At 38.5% G+C, this 13,225-nt stretch overlaps 1 long non-coding RNA gene across 1 annotated transcript; it reads right to left on the reverse strand.

The window, feature by feature from the left end:
* Positions 1 to 9,598: 9,598 nt before the first annotated feature.
* LOC136225808 (uncharacterized) lies at positions 9,599 to 11,121 on the reverse strand. Its single transcript, XR_010687317.1, has 3 exons — positions 11,045 to 11,121; positions 10,034 to 10,792; positions 9,599 to 9,872 (listed from the first exon to the last, which is right to left on the reverse strand). It is a non-coding gene; the product is annotated as an uncharacterized lncRNA (long non-coding RNA).
* Positions 11,122 to 13,225: the final 2,104 nt, after the last annotated feature.

The raw sequence follows: 13,225 nt of genomic DNA on the forward strand, positions 1-13,225 counted from the left end.
TCATGTACTATCTTTTTATTTTCTAATATATTAGTACTTTCCGTTTTTGCTTTCCGTTTTTGCTGCTTGTAATAAAGCCACACAGGGCGTACCCCATGGCACGCCCCGCGTCCCTTCGTTTTTATGTTTAAAAATAGTTCAGAATCTCAAACACGCAGGGCGTCCAGTTCCCACGCCCCGCGTATTTGTGCCTCTGATCCAAAATTCTATGGGGGAAATCGTTTACGCAGGGCATAACTCTTCTTACGCCCTGCGTATCAGTTCCTTTCCGTGGTTCCTACAGTTCAGAAACTCAAACACGCGGAGCGTCCCCCAATTGAGCCCCGCGTATTTGAGTCTCTGACTCCGAATACAATAAAAATACTAGTTACGCGGGGCGCCCCTCTGGGCACGCCTCGCGTAACCCCTGACCACTTAAGGGTCTTCTTTTTCTCTTTCTTCTCTCACTTTATTTTTGTTTTTGTTTTCATTTCTTTTTGCGACGCCCTTGGAATAGGCGTCATTTTTCAATAACGCGGAGGAACGTGCAACCCCGCACTTAACGTTTGTTTTGCACTACCAAAAATAAAAATAAAAATAAAATAAACAATAAAATAATTAAACTAATTTATTGACTCTTTCCCGACATACTATACCTCCTTCGTAAATTAATTAATAGTTCCGTTATTTGCCATAAAAAATAAAAGTGTCGGAACATAAAGGAATGATTCGATGAAGAAAATTTTAGTCTTGGTTTTGAAATTAGGGAATTTGTGCAAAGCTTAGGTTAGTACTAAACTAAGGCATTGAGTCTTAACCCAATTGTCATCTCCATAATGAACTTTGAAAAGGCAATAAAAACGGGATAGTTGAGAATCTAGCGAAAACTTGATAGTACACGATTTGAACCCAAATCTTTGTGAGGTATTCTTGAGCCTAAAAGAGTTCGTACGAGAACTCTAATTCTTTCACAATTTTTCGAGAGCTTTGACTTCACTCGACTCGTAGAAGTTGCATCCAATACCGGGTTAAGTACACTTATTATGGTAAAAAGGCAATAGATGATAAATCGAACCCACTTAGGCTAATTTTTCTTAATTTATTTTTCTCGTTTTCATTAAACATTAGAAAACCCCTTCGAGCCTATTAACCAACTTTTTTGTTAATACCCTTTTTAACATTTAACCCTTTTTCCTCTTGTTCGAATACTGACAAAAATCAATTTGCACCCAAATCACTTGAAAAAAGTCATGGCCTTAACAAACGAGCACCATAAGCCTTCAAAATATTGTTTTTGTGCCTCTATCAAAACAAAGGATACAATAAAAAATAAAAAGGCATTCTCAAAGCTCCACCCGAGCAATTTTGAAGTGCGTCTTGTAAAATTCGCCAAGGCAAAAATAAGCAATGATACGGTGCAATCACAAAACGGTATTTTTGAACTCGAGTTTCTTTAAACTAACCACTAAAGAAGCCACCCACATTACAACCCCCTCCGGGTTCATTTTTAATATTGCCTAACCATACTTTAAGAGGAAAAACCCGGATGAAAATGCAAATTCAACATGATCTCGAGTAAGTGCAAAGAAGAGCGCTGAAACACCGACCCACCTAAAATTGAGCGTAAGAGCGAAATCCCTTGGTGAGGTACTATCGGGTTCTCAAAAGATAATCAACCCTCGTTAATATTGCCTATTAAATCTTGATCATGGAGGTTTCAAACAAGTTTCATACTCAATTGTTTGCGTAGGTACTTACCGAAACCTTTGCACAAAACCATAACTTTGAAATCACGCACTTGGCAAAACAAACCTTCGGTTTGTTTCTTAATTTTCTCAATCCATTGTCTTTCGATTTCGTTTACTTGAGGACAAGTAAAACTTTAAAGTCCGAGGAGGTTTGATAGGGGTATTTTACCCCTATCTTTTAGCGTGATTTACGGGATGATTTCGGGTAAAATAAATAAGTTTGATTGCAAAAATAAAGTATTTTTGATAAATAAAGAAATAAAAATAAATCTCGTACTTTTAGTTGATTTCCCTCGTTTTTGATTAGTTTAGGAAATAAAAACGTTAAGCTAACTCGGCTCTCAAGTGTTGTATTTCAGGTACGGGGAAGGAGTAAAAATCCACTCCATACGCGGGGCGTATAAGCCTCTACGCGGGGCGTGAAACATGGTGTCGGTAATGATTGCCTTATCCGCAGACGCCATGTGGAACTGACTCAGCATACGCGGGGCGTATTCCATTTTACGCGGGGCGTATGACACATGTCGGCAATAATTGGCCTAATCCTGAAAGTCAGACTGCATTGTCTCCCGGAGTCAACTTTCCATACACGGGGCGTATCACTATATACGCGGGGCGTAAAAGGTAGTTCTTCAACGTAAAAAGATCAGGGACTCAGTTACGTGGGGCGTACTTCAGCTACGCACGGTGTAAATGCTCCAATTCAAGCAATAAAACTTCAGAGACTCAAACATGCGGGGCGTACTTCAGCTACGCAGGGCATGTGTGAGACAATTAGACACGGAATTGGTCCACATGCAGGAGATTTCTGACGGAATGGGCACTTACGCGGGGCGTAAACCACTTTATGCGGGGCGTATCATGGGATTTCTGCACCAAATAATGTTGTTCCATGCTTGTGCTTTGTGAAATTACAAACTTGCCCTTGCTTGATGCCTATAAATAGATAGCTCTTGAACTTCATTTGACACCAATTACATACTAGAGAGCTATAATATACTCTTTTCCTTTCTTGTAATTTAGATTCAGATTTTGTAGTTAAACTCTCCCCCTCGAGAGCTTGTTCGGTTGTTCCGGCGTTCCATCGAAGTTCCGCTCCATCATTCGTCACCAAGCTCGAGAGTTCCACCTCCATGACCTAGGAGATGGCTTTGAGTCCGGTTAGCTAGTTCCAAGGGCGGATTCTCCCTTTTTACTTGCTAATTAGCTTGTACTCTTCCTATGTACTAGGCTTGGTTGTATTTCATCTAAACACTTTCCATATTTATAATTCATGGTTTATAATCTCTATTTCCCTTTACGTGTTAATGTTTATTGCTTGTTTTGATATTGATAATTGATTATTGTGTAGGAGCACGCGATTACCGCCGCCATCCGGGCTATTTTTTTGGAATTATATAGGTGTTGCCCTACCGGAAGTGACAAACCGGAAACCGTAGGAATTGACAAGCCACGGAACTTACGGGCCCTAATTTCTAGTTACCCCGCATTAGACACGCCTTGACTAGGAATCACGTAGTCTAAGTACTTCACGGGTCGGTCTCACTACACTTGGTCGTCTTTGCAAGAGTAAACCATTATCCGTATACATTTAGAGGCATTATTTATCGTGGTTGTAACTTATCATACGCACCCCGCTTTGTAGAGCTTTAGCTACACGAATCTGAGTCGCCAATAGTTAGGAATAGTGTGTAGTTGTGTCTTACTTTACCCCAAAGTAATCACCGCTTAAATAACATACGAAACCGAGTCGTCTAATACTTGTAATTATAAATCCCGTGGATTCGATACCCGGTCTTAACCGGATTATTACTTGATACGACGGGGTACACTTGCCCCTAAGTAGTCGTAGCATCTAGTAGAGTTAGAGCATTAGAAAGATCGCATCCATATTAATAGCACATTCATCGTAATACACATTTGAATCGTCGTAAGAGAAGCTCTATACCACTAGGCCCTACGCCCATCACTTTCTCCAGATCAAGTTTGAGAGCCACGATCCCTTTCTTACCTTTCTTCACTTTCATGGAATGAACCATCTCCTGGGCAATAACCACATTGTCCATCATTTGCCTACCAGGAACAAAACTACCTTGATTTTGGCTAATAATCTCAGGAAGGATACGCCGGGGCCTATTAGCCACAATCTTAGTGATAGCTTTGTATAACACATTGCACAGACTGATCGGCCTCATTTGTAAAAAGGAGGAGGGTTTTTCAACCTTAGGGATCAGAACCAGGAGGGTTTTGTTCACCAGACTAATATCGATGGATCCGCCGAAAACTCCTAAAATAAAGCTGTAAACGCCTTCCTTCACCGTGTCCCAGTGTTTATGGTAGAAACTAGCAGAAATACCATCGATCCCTGGAGCCTTAGTAGCTCCAATACTGGTGAAGGCAAGATCAATTTTTTTCTGGTCGATAGGATGAAAAGCTTCTTCAATAGCATCCTCCTCCAGCCTAGGAAAGGAGATCCTTGATTGGGCTTTGTCCAGATCCACATCTTCCTCTTTAAAGAGGTCTTTATAGAACTCAAGAGCAAGGCGACGAATATCTTCCTCCTCATAGATCCAATCCCCATTGGAGTCTTTAATAGCATCGATCTGGTTCCTCTGCCTCCTAATAATAGTAGAAAGGTGGAAGAATCTGGTATTTCGGTCACCGCCCTTAATCCAAGCCTTCCTCGATTTCTGGAACCAAAGGAGCTCTTTCTGTCTAAGCACCACTTCTAACTCGTTCTGGAGAGATCTAAGATGGCAATTCAGACTGTGGTCAAAACGGATCTCCAAACAGCATTGAATGCCTTCCATTCTCCTTAAAAGTTAATTTTTCCTTCGGATAATATGGCCAAAGATGTTTTTATTCCATCCCACCACATTCTTTCTAAACTCCTCAGCCGCAAGGGGAACATTAGAATGAGGTTGCCAATTATCCTTAACAAAATTTCTGAACTCAGGATGGGTATCCCAAGCAACAAGGTACCTAAAAGGTCTATTCCCTTTAAGTCGATGACCTTTAACCAGCTTAACGAGGATAGGACAATGGTCAGAATGACGAAAAGGGAGATTCAGCACGTTCACCTCGGGAAATCTATAGATCGCAGCCACATTCGCATAAACTTTGTCCAACCGAACAAACACGCTATTCCTTTTCCAAGTAAACTTGTGGCCAGCCGCACCCAGGTCCGACAACCCGCAAAGATCCATATTCTGCTTGTGGTTAAGGCACCAGTTGATATAATGATTACCCCCCCTCTTCTGATCACTCATCAGACAATATCATTAAAGTCACCAGCAACCAACCAAGCATCCACCATGTTTGTACTGATAGAGTACATGATCTCCCAAAGCCTCTTCCGGTTAGTCAAGACCGGATCGGCATAGACAAAGGAAACAAAGAAAGGTTTGTTGCCAGGATAACACACCTTACTATGAATGAATTGATTATCAATAGTAATAATATCAATACTCACACGATCTGACTTCCAAAAAAGCCAAATCCCCCCTGCTCGACCAGTCGCCTCCGACCTGACACACTTCCAATTCTTAAACTTTTTAACCACCTCATCTGCTTTAGAACCACTAACCTTGGTTTCAAGAAGAGCAAAACAAGAAGGATTAAATTTCTTAATAAGATCATTAACATGGATGCGGGTCGCCTTGATAGCCGCACCTCTAACATTCCAAACAAAAAAGTCCATCAGAAGGAAGACAACTGATCACATGCCCACACCCTAGAGCAGGTATTTATTCGGGGCTCCTGAGAGCCTAGAAGAGGTGCCAGCCGGCCCTCTTTTATCCCAAGAATCCAAAGAACCAAGGTTCTTTTTAAGGTTAGCCTTAGGTTTCTTCAAATGAAACTTATTAACTCCTATAGACTTTACAATTAGGGGGTCTACAAGAGGATGCACGACACTAACCTTATTAAGATTTGCTTTCCCTGTCGAGCCAGTGATCTGGGATTTCCCCTTAGCGTAAGCTTTGGGATCGAAGAGAGGATTAATAGAGTCACCAAGGATGGTAGCTGGCTCAGCAGACTCAAGGCCTGGCATACTTAACTCCATATGCTCAATAGGTAAATCCGAATCCTGACCATCCTCAATAGACAGGGCTCTGAATCTAGATCCTGAACCAGAAGCTGAGTCAATACCAGCACCACTCTTAGTATCAGGAGGCCTAGCCTTGATCTCAGGAGCAATTTGGAGAGAGGTCATCTCCTTGCTGATATCTGGAACTTGATTCCGAGTAGCATTAGCACGTGGCTTCCTTCGGACCGACCTTTTGGCCAGCATCCGTGGCCCAAAGTTCTTCTCTTCACCTTGGCTAACTTCATCTCTGCCTATGATAGGCACCACCACCTCCTCAACCACTTTCCTTTTTTTGGGGCAGCCATCATAGGTATGGCCAAACATACCGCATTCATAGCAGATATTGTGAATACCTTCGTATTCTATATGAAAGACCTTATTCTGAGCGGAGAATTTAGACAGAAGAGGCTTAGCAAGATCAATGTCAATACAAACCTTGGCAAACTTGCCTCTTACTGCCCCAACGGTAGTTTTATCAACGTGGTGAACTTTCCCAACCAGGCCACCAATCTTATTCAGAAATCTTTCGTTATAGTATTCAATGGGTAAACCTGGGAATCTAACCCAAGTAAGGATCCTATTAACAGAGCAATCATGCGGATTAAAATTTGGGACCCATGGCTTCAGCGCTAAAACATGATTGGAGATGATATAAGGTCCACCATTAACTACTGCATTATAATCTTCTGCCCTTGTAAATTTTATGACATAATAGTCATTTTCCAGATCCGTGATAGTAACCTTCCCTTTCTTTGCCCATTGGGCCTGGATCCTTTGGGCAAAGTAATTGAAGCTTATCCTTTTCCCAAGCACAGTGACAATTAAGGAGAGTTTCCATTTGGATCTAAGAATCCGCTTATCTTCCGATGAAAGCCGGATAACAGGCCACAATGGGTCCTCTTGCTCACCATCCTCAATATCTGAGTCAGAAAAAACTCCCTCAGAATCCTCCTCGATAATATCATCCTCAATCATGAGTTCTTCCTCAACCACCCCCATCACCTTATCTCTCCAGGATAAATTCCCCAGCCCTATTCCAGGGTTAACATCAAAAGCGGGATTAGAACTAGGAACTGAGACATTCTGGCAGGCAGCCCCCTGTGCCAAAGCCCCACTCAACGGGGGAGCCTCAAAATTCCTAATCGCCCTAGCATCCAAGACAGTCATCGGGGCCTTGCCCCGGCCATCCTCCTTCACTGCCGGCTTCCCCGTAACGCTGCCTGCACCAGCCGCAGCGCCAGGCACGGACCTGACTCCTTCTCCAGCCGCAGCGCTGCCTGCACCAGCCGCAACGCCAGGCGCGGGCCTGCCTCCTTCTCCAGCCGGGGCGGGACAAGCCGTATCGTAGGCCAGGATCAGGCAAGATCCTGCCCCCCCCCCCCCCCCCCGCTCCTGCCCTCCTTCTCCTACAGCCGGCAACCCATCAGCGCCCGCAAACCCACCTTCGACACCAACCAGACCGAGCGCCGCCGATGACACAGCCTTCTCCTATCCACGCTCCGAGGTACGAAACCCCGCCCCATCAACCAACGCCGCCGGAACCGAACCCCGCTCCCTCGATCTCTCTCGGACTCTTTCGGCGCTCAACCGTCTCCCACCCGGAGAACCAGACGCCAAACCCCTCGCCTCCTCCGCCAAACGCCCATCCGGATCCAAATCCCTGCCCAGCCCCCTAGCCGGCTCCCGATCCGCCACCTCCTTCGCCGATCGGCCGCCCGCTCCACCAAAAGTCGACCTAGATCTCGCTTCACGCTCCTTCGCCATGGGAGTCGCCAAGAGAGAGAAAAATTTAATCTCTATCTATATATATTTCTAATATAATATAATATAATATAATATTTATATTATTTATTTGAGATATGATAATATTTTCAATTAGGGATATAATCAAATTAAATCACTTAACTAATTTTATCCTACAATTAATTTAACTATAATTATAATCTAATTATAATTATCTAAATTAATTAATTAAACAAAATTAATATACATCTAATGTATATTTCACCCCTCTCTCTCTATCCATTCAATAATTATTATTTCACCCCTTTTTGGTTCCAAGTCTCATGTGTGACCCATTAGGTTTTTATTACTACTAGCCGTATACACTTATTGATTTCCAAAATTACATTCAACCTATTGTATATCGGAATAAGTGCACAAACTGTAAATAGCAGAACCATAAACATTCCCTCAGAGCCAGGTCCAGTATAATTTGATCTTTCACCAACTATATCCTTGGACAAATCTGTAACTATGGATAATGTCAAGTTACATATAACGAGACATTCATTTACTTGTTCAGGTAGAGTTAACTCTAAATAGATAGATTAAGTGAAATCTCCATTTCGATTCTTAATCTATCACCTTGCGAGGATTTAGAGTCAAGTCTTCGCAAGCGATCCTGGATATATCTCCCATTTATCAGGAGTGATGAATATTCAATCTAATATTAACTATTCCGCAATTACTTTGTGTGATACGCAACACATGCCCGCACATACCTCAAGATCCTTCCTGTTATGGATCGTGTTTGAACAAAGTCAGAGCATCACACTCCATAATCCAAAATCACTAATTAATATTTATTTGAGTCAAAGGATTACTTATACCTACTAATACCAAATTGATAAACATGTGACATAGGATAAATCCATCCATCCTGTTATCTCAAGTTTGTCGCCAATCCTAATGAACTCCTTTATCGGATCCATGTAATTGTCTAGATATCTTCATATCTAAAGTTTGTGAGATCAGCTCTCCACTATTACATGAGAGTCTCAACAGTATTATTCCCATAAACACATTACTTGACTTGGGGTGTTTTTAGGTCTATTAGTTTACTAGTATGAAGACCCGTGCAATGCACGGGATGGATTATAATTTATTTAATAATAAAGCTACATAATTATAAATTCTATTTAAAAAAATTAAAAAATTAATATACTAAAACACGTTAATATGTTATATAAGACAATTGATTTTAGGGTAAATGATTTATACTAAAACACGTTAATGTGTTATATAAAACATTGTCTCCTATTTTGGAAAACACATTATAAATTCCCTATCATTTATCACTATTGACATTTTGATTATTCTGTTTATTTTTTTTTAGATATTTAGCTGTTATATTCAGTAAAAACAGGCAGACAAAAAATAATAAAGTAACATAATCATTTTGTATCGCACTATGGTTGTTCTAAAAGTTAAGATATGCTTGGTTTAAAATTGTTAACCTAAGCGACTTGAAGTGCTTAACCATTCAAACCAACTTTAATTATTATTAGCTACCTTTAATGCACCTGTTTTCCATTTGATAGAAAAAATGATTTAATCATATTATATAATTAATCTCAAAATATGACATATTTAAAAAGTTGTGTTCTATTATACCTTTAGGTAAATTTACAGTAAAAAATTTCTACAATCAAATTAATAATTAGGTGGTACAATTCGAAGATGTCTTTGAATCATTCTCTGGCAACAATAATAGTACATGATAGATATTTAGGGTATTCTGATGCTGCTACCTTAACAAATGAAAAAAAAAATCATAAGAATATATTGTAAAAAGAATCGGCATGTATCCTCCTTTTTTGCTACTATTTAACACATCCAAAAACATTTAAATTTGTAACAATTTCAATACCCAAACCATACCTCACTACTACCATAATGAATAAAAAAATGAATAATTAGCAATATAAAATTACCCAAGCTTTCCTCATTGAATATCATCTTCAAGAATAATCTTGAAAAAATAGGATGTTTTTGCCATGTTTTACGTTCGCTGGATCAAATATCTAATTTAGATTTCTTGAAGTGTAAATTGCATTACCATGTAAAAAAGTAGTACATTTTTATTAACTCACAGCCAGTTACCTTTAATCCTCTTGAATTAGTAATCTGCATTCTTACCTTGTGAAAATTAAGCATCACTTTGAATGGATAGGTGAACATTTCATACGCCTAGCATTAGATTGCTTACTTCCCATAACTATGTAATCTAGCCAAAAACCCTCTTTCAATTTTTGTCTTCTTCAACAAAACCATTTCTGCAAAACCATCATTCATACCACAACTCAATTCAAACGAAAAAAAAAGTGTTTTTTCTCTTGCACATGGCGCACTATGATGTATTCATGTAAAAAAAATCCAAGTCAATTAGAAGAAATAATAGAAGAAGCAGGTAGAAGTGAAGGAAAAAAAAACTTACATGATAAAATGAAGACTCGCTTTTAGTTTTCCACGGAGAAAGCACCAGATGGTAGAAAGGAAGGAAAAGTGAGTTGCAGCAAGGGTGGAATACACATTTAGCTTATTTCATTCCTAAATTTTCTCATGAAACGAATTAGAGAAAGAATCAAAATTATAATTTATCCCTATAAGATATGTTGGAACACACATTTCGATTTCGATTAGCCAATCATCGAAACTACTGAGCGTGATAAGTTCATGGAGTGAGAAACGGAAATTATAACTCTTTAAAGAAATCTGTCAGTGATGTCCAAAGTTTGTTTTATACACTTAATTGTGCCATTTTTAAGGTTAGAGGTAATATTGCTTCTTGATGTCTACATTAAGGATACTTTTACACATCATCCCTGTATTTAAAATTAAAGCGAAAAAGAAAAAGCAGAAAGCGAAAATAAAATTGAAGCTGACAAAAACAATTATTAATGCTAAGTGCCCAACATACAGAAACTAAAAGTGCAAATAATCTAATGTCAAGTTATAATTGTTCATTTTGATTATGTACCTTGAACATCTCTTCTCATTGACTTCCATGGATCTCCATATCAAAATAGAAATTAGGAAAATTATCAATCGCAAAACATGGAAGCAAGAAAGAAAGAGAAATCATGACATAACCAAAACTTTACATCTTTCAATTTCAAACTCTCTTTTAAAATTACCTATTTCTCTCTGCTCTCTGAATTCATCAGCTTTCTTGTCCACACCCAGCCCTCCATCACTGATATATAAAACATATTTCGAACCATCAATAAAGGAACCTTAATACAAAATAAAAAATAAGCAACGGAATGAAATTTTTTACTCGACTCACAAAAGAGGGAAAGAGAAACAACATAAAAGGAAAAGAAAAATAGTGTGATTCATAGCCAGGATTAAAAATTGTAGATTTAAAAGCTAGTCGGAGGGGTTGGAAGTCTCATTATGCGTGATTGATACTGTAAATGCAAAAAACACAGATGAAGATCATTACAGTTAGCCTCTTTCTTCATTCACTTTGCTAATCTGGTCATTCTCAATTCCTTATTAGCTTCAAACCAAAGCACCTACTAACTCAATAAAATATGGAAAATTCAAAGAAACATAAAATCTGGTTACTTCAACAAACATAACAAAGCTAATAATTATAATAAAAAAATATGAAAAAACAAACAAAATTGAAAATTACTCCACAAATATTTACAAAGACTTTAGATAATGAAAGAAAAGTGAAATAAAAGGAAATAGTAAGCAAAGGTAGGGCCGAAGAACCGAGAAAAAAAATCCAATTACAAACCTTGAAAAATAGCTCTGGCCAACTTCAGGAATAATTAAAAGCTTAATTGAATCTTAGGTTAAATATAGAAAAAGAAATCCATCTCACCAGTAATTAATTGGAAAAGTGATGTTGACGATCGGCAATAGTGCCCGTGGCTACCAAAGACAATTAAGAGAGAATTAAGCAGTTGATAGAGATGGTAGAAACCATAATTTCAGAAATGCGAGTTGGAAAAAGAAATGAAAAAGTAAAGCAGTTGATTCAAGCAGAAATAGAAATCAAACTCACCATAGAGGAAGTGGATAAAGGATATCGATGATAGCATAGTCCCATGGCGACAAACTGAAACCAAAGAGAGTACTTGAGAGAGTTAGGGAAGAAACCGTAATATGAACTGAAAGAGCAAAACAGTTAAAATAGGATTGTGGAAAGCAGATTGGGGAACAATTAGATGGTGAAGATGAACTCTGAAGAATATGCAAAAAGAAAGAAAACTGAAATCGCAGATCAGAACGTGTGAAAACTGTAAATTGGGAAGAGAATGAAAAAAATTAATAAAAAAATCAGAAAATGAAATTCAATAAAAGAAATTGTCCAAAAAACTGTAAATTGGGAAGAGAATGAAAAAAATTAATAAAAAAATCAGAAAATGAAATTCAATAAAAGAAATTGTCCAAAAAACTCACAAAATGCCACGTCAGCAAGATGTAAACTGCTTTAAGTATAGATATAGATTATAAGGTTTGGTCTCACTTCATGCTTGTATGAACACTTTATAATTGATATCTTCCTATTTTATAGTGCTTTTAGTGTTAGTTTAGCTTGTTCTAGTTTGGTTTTTGGTTATTTTTTTTTTATCTTAATTTAATAGTATAGGGTTAATTTTGTTATTTTATCTTTCTCATAGCATGATTAGCAATTTCAGGGACTTTAGGGGACCATTGGAGTACTTTCGGACGAAGCTGAGGACCAAAGGAGTGAAAATTCTGTTTAGGGCGGCTGAAGACAAGTTGTCTCAGCGAGACAATTCATGTCTTGCCGAGACAACCCTTGTCTCGGCGAGACGAGGCCGGCAGAGACTGCCAAGCGCCTCCCTGCTCTCTACATTTCGGCCTGATGCTCCCCTAAACCCCTTTAAAGACTTGGAAAATGACAATTTTACCCCTGTTATTAGGGTTTTCTCCTCAACACTATAAATAGGGAGATATCTCTTTTATGTAGGGATGAACTTTTAGATCAGTTATTTTTATATTTCAGAACCACTTTCCTTTTAGCATTTTCCATTTTCATATTGTGTTTTTATTGAAGAACTATCAATGGGTGAAGGTCGATCTTCCTTCTTGCAAACAATTTCGATAATCGGGTTTTAGATCCCTTTTCCCCTTTTATCTTTTATTTTTACATTTAATGGAGATGTTTATTATCATTTATATTTGCCCTATTTGCCTGATTAGTTTAATTATGAACTAATCCCCGTCCAATCTAGGATGTGGGCGAAATTGATTGTATGAATATGTATGCATAGAGTCTTAGGGTTTATATGATTACTGTTAATTAATCAATTTATATATGCTCAATGCCTTAAGACCGACAAGAGATAGGATTTTAAATAGATATGAGATCGATATGAGATTATCTAATCTGAACCTGCATAAATTGATCTCGTTAGGACACTAGGAGTGCAGCTTTGTTTCTGGGCTACGACTTTAGGCTTAATCACCAAAGAACCTAATGATTTGCATGACCTAGGTTATATTGCCTAACCAAGCTATTAATCGAATGCATGTAAATAGGTTATATGAGTCTTGATCACATTCATATTGCTTATTAGGGTGGTTACTGTCAATCGATAGCAAGAATATAAGCCTGAACTACCTAAATTATACATAGAAATTA

This window comes from Euphorbia lathyris, chromosome 4, assembly GCF_963576675.1.
Source record: "Euphorbia lathyris chromosome 4, ddEupLath1.1, whole genome shotgun sequence".
NCBI classification, from domain to species: domain Eukaryota; kingdom Viridiplantae; phylum Streptophyta; class Magnoliopsida; order Malpighiales; family Euphorbiaceae; genus Euphorbia; species Euphorbia lathyris.